Genomic DNA, 7,500 nt, shown 5'->3' with positions numbered 1-7,500 from the left:
GCATAGTAAAAGTTTCCCTTCCTTCTAACTGTATAATTGTGTAAGTTTTGAAGGTCACCAGTGTTCAAAATTTAATTAAGACTGTCTCTATAACTAATTCACTATTTTTAATCTTTGTGTTGCTAGAATATTCCATCGCTATTCCCTAACTACTTCTAATTGGCTGTAATTCAATTTTCCTTCCGTGTTTCCAAGAGTGTTTGTTGATTTTTTTTTTTTTTTTTTTTTTGCAATATTTTAACCTAGAATTGTGTAACGATAATAGAAAAAAAAACGTATTGGAAGTTTTGAAGACTGCAAGATTTCAGTGATGTTGAAACTAAGAATTCTACAGCATTATCAGAGAGAGAGAGAGAGAGAGAGAGAGAGAGAGAGAGAGAGAGAGAAACACCCATAGTTATTCAGGCTTTCAAGAGTCTTTTCATTATTCTACTAAGAGTTAAACAAAGGATTCTAAACCTTTAAAAAAAAAAAAATGTAATGAAAGTCAGTGAGTCTTTCTAGAGTCTTTGGTGATACTGTAGTAAAGGTTGAGCCGTAAGTAGAATAAGAAAGAACAAAAATCTATACTTACAAGATTTTGCCCCGACAGTATAGCAAGACACTCAGGTGATTATTTAGGTATCTATTGAAGTGCATGGTGATAGAAGCCTTTAGTGTTTGCGAACCTCAGTGTGTGAAATGTGGAATGAAAGAAGGGCAGAAAGAAAAGGAGAAAGAATGAAGGAAAGAAGAAGAGAATCGAATACGGAAAAGGAAAAGAAACACACAAGGAAAGGAAGGAAGGAAGGAAGGAAGAGAATAATAAAAAAAGAGAAGAATGACAAAAGGAACAAAGGAAGAAAGAAAGAAGGAAGGAAGGAAGGAAGAATTGAGTGGGTACCGTTGTACTAAAAATACAACGAAAGAAAGAAAATAAAGAGAGAATAGGAGAAAGAAAGGAGAGGAGGAGGAAAGGAAGAGGAAAAGGAAGAAGGAAGGAAAGGAAGAAAAGAGAAGGAGAGAATTAAAGGCAAGTAGACGGCAAAAAAAGATAGTTATTTAGCTTAGAAGGAAGGAAGGAAAGGAAGAGGAAAGGAAGCAGAAAATAAAGAAGGAAACAGGACAAGAAAGAAAAAAAAAGAAAGGAAGGAAGAAGGAAGGAAGAGTGTAGACGACGCTGTACCAAAAATATAACAAAAAGACACAAAAAATAAGGAAGGAAAGAAGGATGAAAGGAAGCAGAGAAGAAAGAAGAAAGGAAGGAAGATTGTAGACAACGTTGTACCAGAAATATAACGAAAGATACAAAAAAAATAAGGAATGATTTAGTGTAAAAGAAAGGAAGAGGAAAGGAAGCAGAGAATAAAGAAGGAAACGGCAAGAAAGAAAAAGAAGAAGAAGAAGGAAAGAAGAGTGTAAACATTGTACCAAAAATATAACGAGACACGAAAAAATATGGAATGATTTAGTTTAGAAGGAAGGAAGGAAAGAAGGATGAAAGGAAGCAGAGAATAGAAAAGGGAAACAGGGTAAAAAAATAAATAAATAAAAAAGGAAGGGAAGAAGAGTGTAAACAACATTGGACCAAAAATATAACGAAAAACGCAAAAAAAGAAAGAAGAAAAAAATGGAATAATTTGGTTTAGAAGAAAGGAAGGAAAGAAGGATGAAAGGAAGTAGAGAAGTTAATTATCGAGGTCAGATTTTTTTCTCTCTTTTTAAGTTATTTTTAAGGCTGGTAGAAGTTCCTCTCGTGTATTGATTAGTGTTGCAAGATGTTCCCAAATTTGTCCCTTGTATGTGTTCCTTGGTTCCGTTAGTGCAGCGACACAGGATGCATAAGAAACTGTGTATTTGAGTTTATCATTGACCCTTTCAGTACTGGGACGCATTTTTACCTTGAGTTTTGAGTATGATTAAACGATTCTATTTACACCAGGAAGAGTCTATGGAAGTTAAAAGAATAATGGCAAGAGTCTTCAATAATTTAATCCCCGACATGAGTTTCTGAAGCTGTATGAAATCACCAAATAGTCACCAGGATGAATATGGAAACAGTGGAACCATGCGTGCTTTGGGATCCGAGTGGTCTTCAAGCGCACGGGTTCGAATCCTGTCCACGGTCCTAGTGTAGGTTGGGCTTCCTCACTCGGGGCAACGGTTTCCTAGCGGGTGGGCTTTGAAATAGGGGGTACCCAAAAAATACCCCCTTTAGCCCATAAATTCCCGTGAAAAGCCCACATGGTATAAAAAAAAAAAAAAAGTCTTGGTACTGAAGGAGTTAAAAAGATGCTCATTTATTTATTCTTTGTTGATTGTTTTTTTTTTTTTCGTTTTATTTAGTGTATTTGTTTAAACGCGTCACGGTACTGAAGGGGTTAAGAAGATGCTCATGTATTTGTTCTGTGTTGCTTAAGCATTTATTCGTTTTATTTAATGTAAGTATTTGTTCAGTGCCTATTTTTCGGTGTAGTATGAGGAAGTGTATATTTTGAATGAGTTTGATCGTCACTTAGAAGATCCTCATGTATTTTGTTCTGTGTTAAGCTTTTTTTTTTTTTTTTTTTTTTTTATTCAATCTAAGTATTTTTTCTGTACTTATTATTTTATTTTTTTATTGGTTATATTTACTTCACAATTTATTTTCTGTCACTAGAATATTCCAAAATCTGTGTCACTAAAGACTAAGAGGTTCATTTTTCGTCAATAATTTCCCTATTTGCTCTACTATAAAAAAAAAAAAAGATAGATTCTAGTACAAAATGAAAATAAAATAAAAAATGCTAAGGAATTATGGAGTGAAAAAATAAATACTAGCACTGAAATCTTTAAACATTCCAAAATATTACTACTTAAACATTCCAGAATTTTTCAAACTACAAGTAAAAAAAACAAAAGAATTTGAGCGAACGACCTAAACCATCCTCACCAGTCTGTTGTTTTAACCTAGTGTGTTGTTTGTCTTTATTATTCGCCAGGTGAGAACTTTTACAGGTGAGGGCTGGCAACACCATCACCATCTTTTCAAGTACTTATTTATTTACATAGACTTCATAACTTTTCTCCCTATTTCATCTTATTGACTAAAGTGATTTGCTCTATAAGTCTCGTGAACCATAAATAACCTCAAAGCTACCTGTATTTTCTTCTCTTATTTATTGACTTATTCATTTATTTATTCATTCACTCGATTATGCTTTTATTTATTTATTTTTTTATCTATATATTTATCTATCTTATTTTTTATTTATCTATTTATTTATTTATTTATTTATTTGCTTCTTTTTTTTTTTTTTTTGACAGTGCGTTGCGAGGCTCACCAGGACTAGAAAAGCTGAAAAGGATCGCTCAGCTCCATCTTTTCAAAAGTAAGGAGCACAAGATTACAGTAATTGTGTTTGCCCAAAAGTTTAGTTACAGACGTGTCTTGATACACCTGATAGATAGCCTGAGTCACATAGAGTTTAGTAGCGAAAGCGTGAATTAATAAAGGTGCTGATACGTTTTACATCAGTCAGGTGGAGTGAAGAATAGTGGAGAGAGAGAGAGAGAGAGAGAGAGAGAGAGAGAGAGAGAGAGAGAGAGAGAGAGAGAGAGAACGTTTCACAATGGGGTCAATTTTGAGTTAAAAAATCAATATCATCCAACAGAAAATAATTGGTAACGTATTTGAAAACTGCAGAAATAGAGATAAAAGTTGTACTCTCTATCAAAGATTACATCAAGAAATACTAAAAACTAATGTTAAAGAATATCTAAATTTTCAACCTTTCACGGCAATCTGGCACACCATTTCTTCATCATTACCAACATTGAACCTCCTTTTCTTATTCTACAACCACCTCCAATATAGTTTAACAATCTAGAAACTACAAAATGTATTCTTTATTTCCTGTTTTGTAGGTGTTTATAAAGACTCCATGCGTACTTTGCTTGTAGTGGTGTCAGCTGTTGTATATGGCAGCGAAAGCGCCAACAGGCAACACACGTCAATCCTGGCATGTGTTCTGTGTTCTCTACCTGTTCCAATTTTTCATTCTATTTCCGTTCTCTCCACACACGTTTTCTATGAGGTGCACAGACCGTCGTCATTTCGTCACTGCGCACCCAAAGCATCATTGTGGCGTACTGTGCTTGGCGTCAGCTGTAATGGCTCGCCGGCTTGCTGCTGCTGCTGTTGTTGTTACTACTACTACTACTACTACTACTACTACTACTACTACTGCTGCTGCTGCTGCTGCTGGTGCTGCTGGTGCTCGCTTCATGACAGTTGTGTTGATGATTGGAGTAAATAAAGCACAAGCATTGGGAATTATCCGTGCAGTGTTGTGAATTGGTCGTTAATAGAGTGGAGATGCGCATGATGGCGTCCCGGATTAACGAAACTTTGCCGTGTCAATTTGGTTTGATATGTGCTTTGTTTTAGATTCATTTTCTTTTTAATGTCCATCGGTAACTTTCGGGATTGACAATAATATACATTAGCACACGCATGGACGCGTTCATTTCTATGCATTTCTATACATTTGCATGCACATCATTCATTCATTCATTCAATCATTCATTCATTTATTCATTTATTTACTGCACCCCCCACTCTCTCCCCCACATGCACAATACAGCCACAGTCTCGAGGGTGGGGCTGGCTTGGGAGAGTAGAATGCGTTTTGTACACTTTTCACATTTCAGTCCATCCTCCTATCACTTTATAATGATTCCTAACTATATATGTGTATGCCTGGGACAGCACTACTTTCGCCGCTTCCCTCGAGTCAAGGATTGGCGCCACGTACGTACAAGTCTCCTCCAGCTGATTCTGTCCATTGCACGTCTAAAACTACTTTGGATGAACAGTGACGCTCGAAAAGATCTTGTTTATACGTCACTTCCCAGGAACAGTTTGTACAAATACTAAAGACTCTGCAGCTTTTTGTAATGGAAATGGAACTCATAGTCTTTAGAATCTTAGTGTAGCTTTCAGAAACAGTGTGTACAAATACTTAGACTCTTCTTTACTGCAGCTTTGATATGAAACGTAATAGAAGCTGAATTTATAGCCTTTTAAATTGTATAGTAGCCTGTCCCGTGGTGCAGAGAGGCGGTCCCATGGTGTAATGGTCAGCACTTTGGACTCTGAATCCAACAATCCGAGTTCGAGTCTCGGTGGGACCTTGAGATTCGATTGTTTTAGGGACTGCCACGTGTACTTCTGATGGATTCCCTTATTGCTTCTCTTATTTTCTTCTGTTTTATTGTCCTTAGCAAATATAACTTTTTAAAAACATTAGAATATAAAAAAAAAATAAGTGAAATTGTAATTAGCCATCAGAGCAACACGTGGCAGTTCCTTTATAAAGCATGTCTACCTGTTTCCATTTGTCAACCTCGTCCGTAAAATTGTCTAATCTTGTAAAGCTTCCAAATGACTCCAGACTAACAACATGATTACTTACTCTTTTCCATTTATCAACCACTCTATTTGTGAACCAGTTTTTTTTTTTTTTTCTCCTCTTTCCACTCCCCTTTTTTTTTTTCTTTCTTTTTCTAGGTTTATCTAACATGAAGCCATTACCTCTTTACCTATCCATCACTAACTCTAAAAGCTTTCTCTCTCATAATCCAGGAATCCAGGTGGAGGCAGTGACCCAAGGCTATTTGTTTACACCAGGTTGTTGCAGTAATGGTTGTTCTCATCTCATTCATATCCACCTTGCATTGAACACTCTCTCTCTCTCTCTCTCTCTCTCTCTCTCTCTCTCTCTCTCTCTCTCTCTCTCTCTCTCTCTCTCTCTCTCTCAGCTGACGGGAACAGTGGATGGTGGATGAGAGGAGTCTTTCCCTTTACAGTCCCTTCAAAATAAGACAAACTCGTCCTTACTTTTTATTTATTTTTAATGTAAGAGGGATAAACGGCCTAGGGGAAAAAAATGCTGGTAAAAAAAATATAGGCCTACTGAGGTGCCTGTCCCTAAAAAAAAGTGCAATAAATTATTAAAAAAGAGGACGCCTATAGTGATGATGAACTTTTTTTCTTATTTTTTTCATTATTATTATTATTATTTATTATTTATTTTTATCATTGTTTTGTTTTATCATTGTGTGGCTTCTATCATTACTATCTTCATCATCATCATCATCATCATCATCATCATCATCATCATCATCATCATCATCATCGTCATCATCGTTACAGTGCATAACAAACATTTCCTTCAATATTTTCTCCTTTTTACAACTATCGCTGTTCAAGTTTCAATGGCTGGTTGTCATCATGTATTCCTGAAGGCTATTCCAGTCATTCCTGTCCTTCATTCACTCCCATTCCTTATAATTCAATCTTCTTCACACCCTCCCCTTCCCGTCCCCATCAACTCCTCGCCCAGCCCCTCTCATATTCTCTCTCTCTCTCTCTCTCTCTCTCTCTCTCTCTCTCTCTCTCTCTCTCTCTCTCTCTCTCTCTCTCTCTCTCTCTCTCTCTCTCTCTCTCTCTCTCTCTCTCTCTCTCTCTAAGTTCCTCGTGGTGGTAGTGTTGGTGAAAAGAAAATGAAGTGTCTAATCACGAAAAGTGTCTAATGCATGTAAATTACTTACACACACACACACACACACACAGGTAGATGGACGGGTGGGTGTGGATGTGGGTGTGGGTGTGGGTGTGGGTGTGGGTGATACATCTTAATCCATATGCTCAGTCAACAAAATCCTGATCTAATTATGTAATGTGGGAAGGATTAAGAAGAGAAAAGAAAAGAAAAGAAAAATGGCAAACTTGGCAGGAGAAAAAAAAATAAAGACTTGAGAAAAATAATGGAAATAATGATTAAAGTTAACTTGAGGCATACGACTACATAATTCTTGGGTGATTGTTGTTGTTGTTGTTGTTGTTGTTATTATTGTTCTTGATATTATCGTTGTCATCGTCATAGTAGTAATAGTAGTAGTCGTAGTCGTAGTAGTAGTAGTAGTAGTAGTAGTAGTAGTAGTAGTAGTAGTAGTAGTAGTAGTTGTAGTAAGTAGTAGTAGTAGTAGTAGTAGTAGTAGTAGTAGTAGTAGTAGTAGTAGTAGTGGTAGTAGTTGTAGTAGTAGTGATAGTAATGGTAGTAGTAGTAGTAGTAGTAGTAGTAGTAGTAGTAGTAGTAGTAGTGATAGCTTCTTGTTACATTAAGGAAAAAAGTAACGGAAGTAGTAAAAGATAAAAAGAATGTACAAAAAATTAAAACAAGAGAGAGAGAGAGAGAGAGAGAGAGAGAGAGAGAGAGAGAGAGAGAGACATACTGAAAGACCAAAAAAAATTACAAAAATAAATGACAAAAAAAAATAGAACACTCAAACATGAAACAGAAAAAAAAAGATGAACGAAAGAAAAGAGAAAAAACAAAAACTAAAAGAAAAAAAATAAACGAAAAGAAAGAAAATGAAGAAAAATAGACAGGAGAAATGGATAAAATGATAAATGAAAGTACGGAGAGAGAGGTAAGAAAAAAAAAAAAAAAGACCCTCCCACCCCCAACCATACAC

The 7,500-nt window shown here is 35.9% G+C and overlaps 1 protein-coding gene and 1 non-coding gene across 3 annotated transcripts in view; one reads left to right on the top strand and one right to left on the bottom strand.

Annotated features, from left to right (window-relative positions):
• The window catches only part of LOC123511408 (homeobox protein unc-42-like), a 93,237-nt gene that overhangs the window by 58,421 nt on the left and 27,316 nt on the right, over window positions 1–7,500 (bottom strand). The gene's annotated exons all lie outside the window — the stretch shown is intronic.
• Trnaq-cug lies at window positions 5,083–5,154 on the top strand. Its single transcript has one exon. It is a non-coding gene; the product is annotated as a tRNA-Gln (tRNA).

Source organism: Portunus trituberculatus, chromosome 31, assembly GCF_017591435.1.
Source record: "Portunus trituberculatus isolate SZX2019 chromosome 31, ASM1759143v1, whole genome shotgun sequence".
In the NCBI taxonomy this organism is placed as follows: domain Eukaryota; kingdom Metazoa; phylum Arthropoda; class Malacostraca; order Decapoda; family Portunidae; genus Portunus; species Portunus trituberculatus.
Note: the sequence above shows the minus strand (reverse complement) of the source record. Positions and strands in the feature narration are given on the sequence as shown.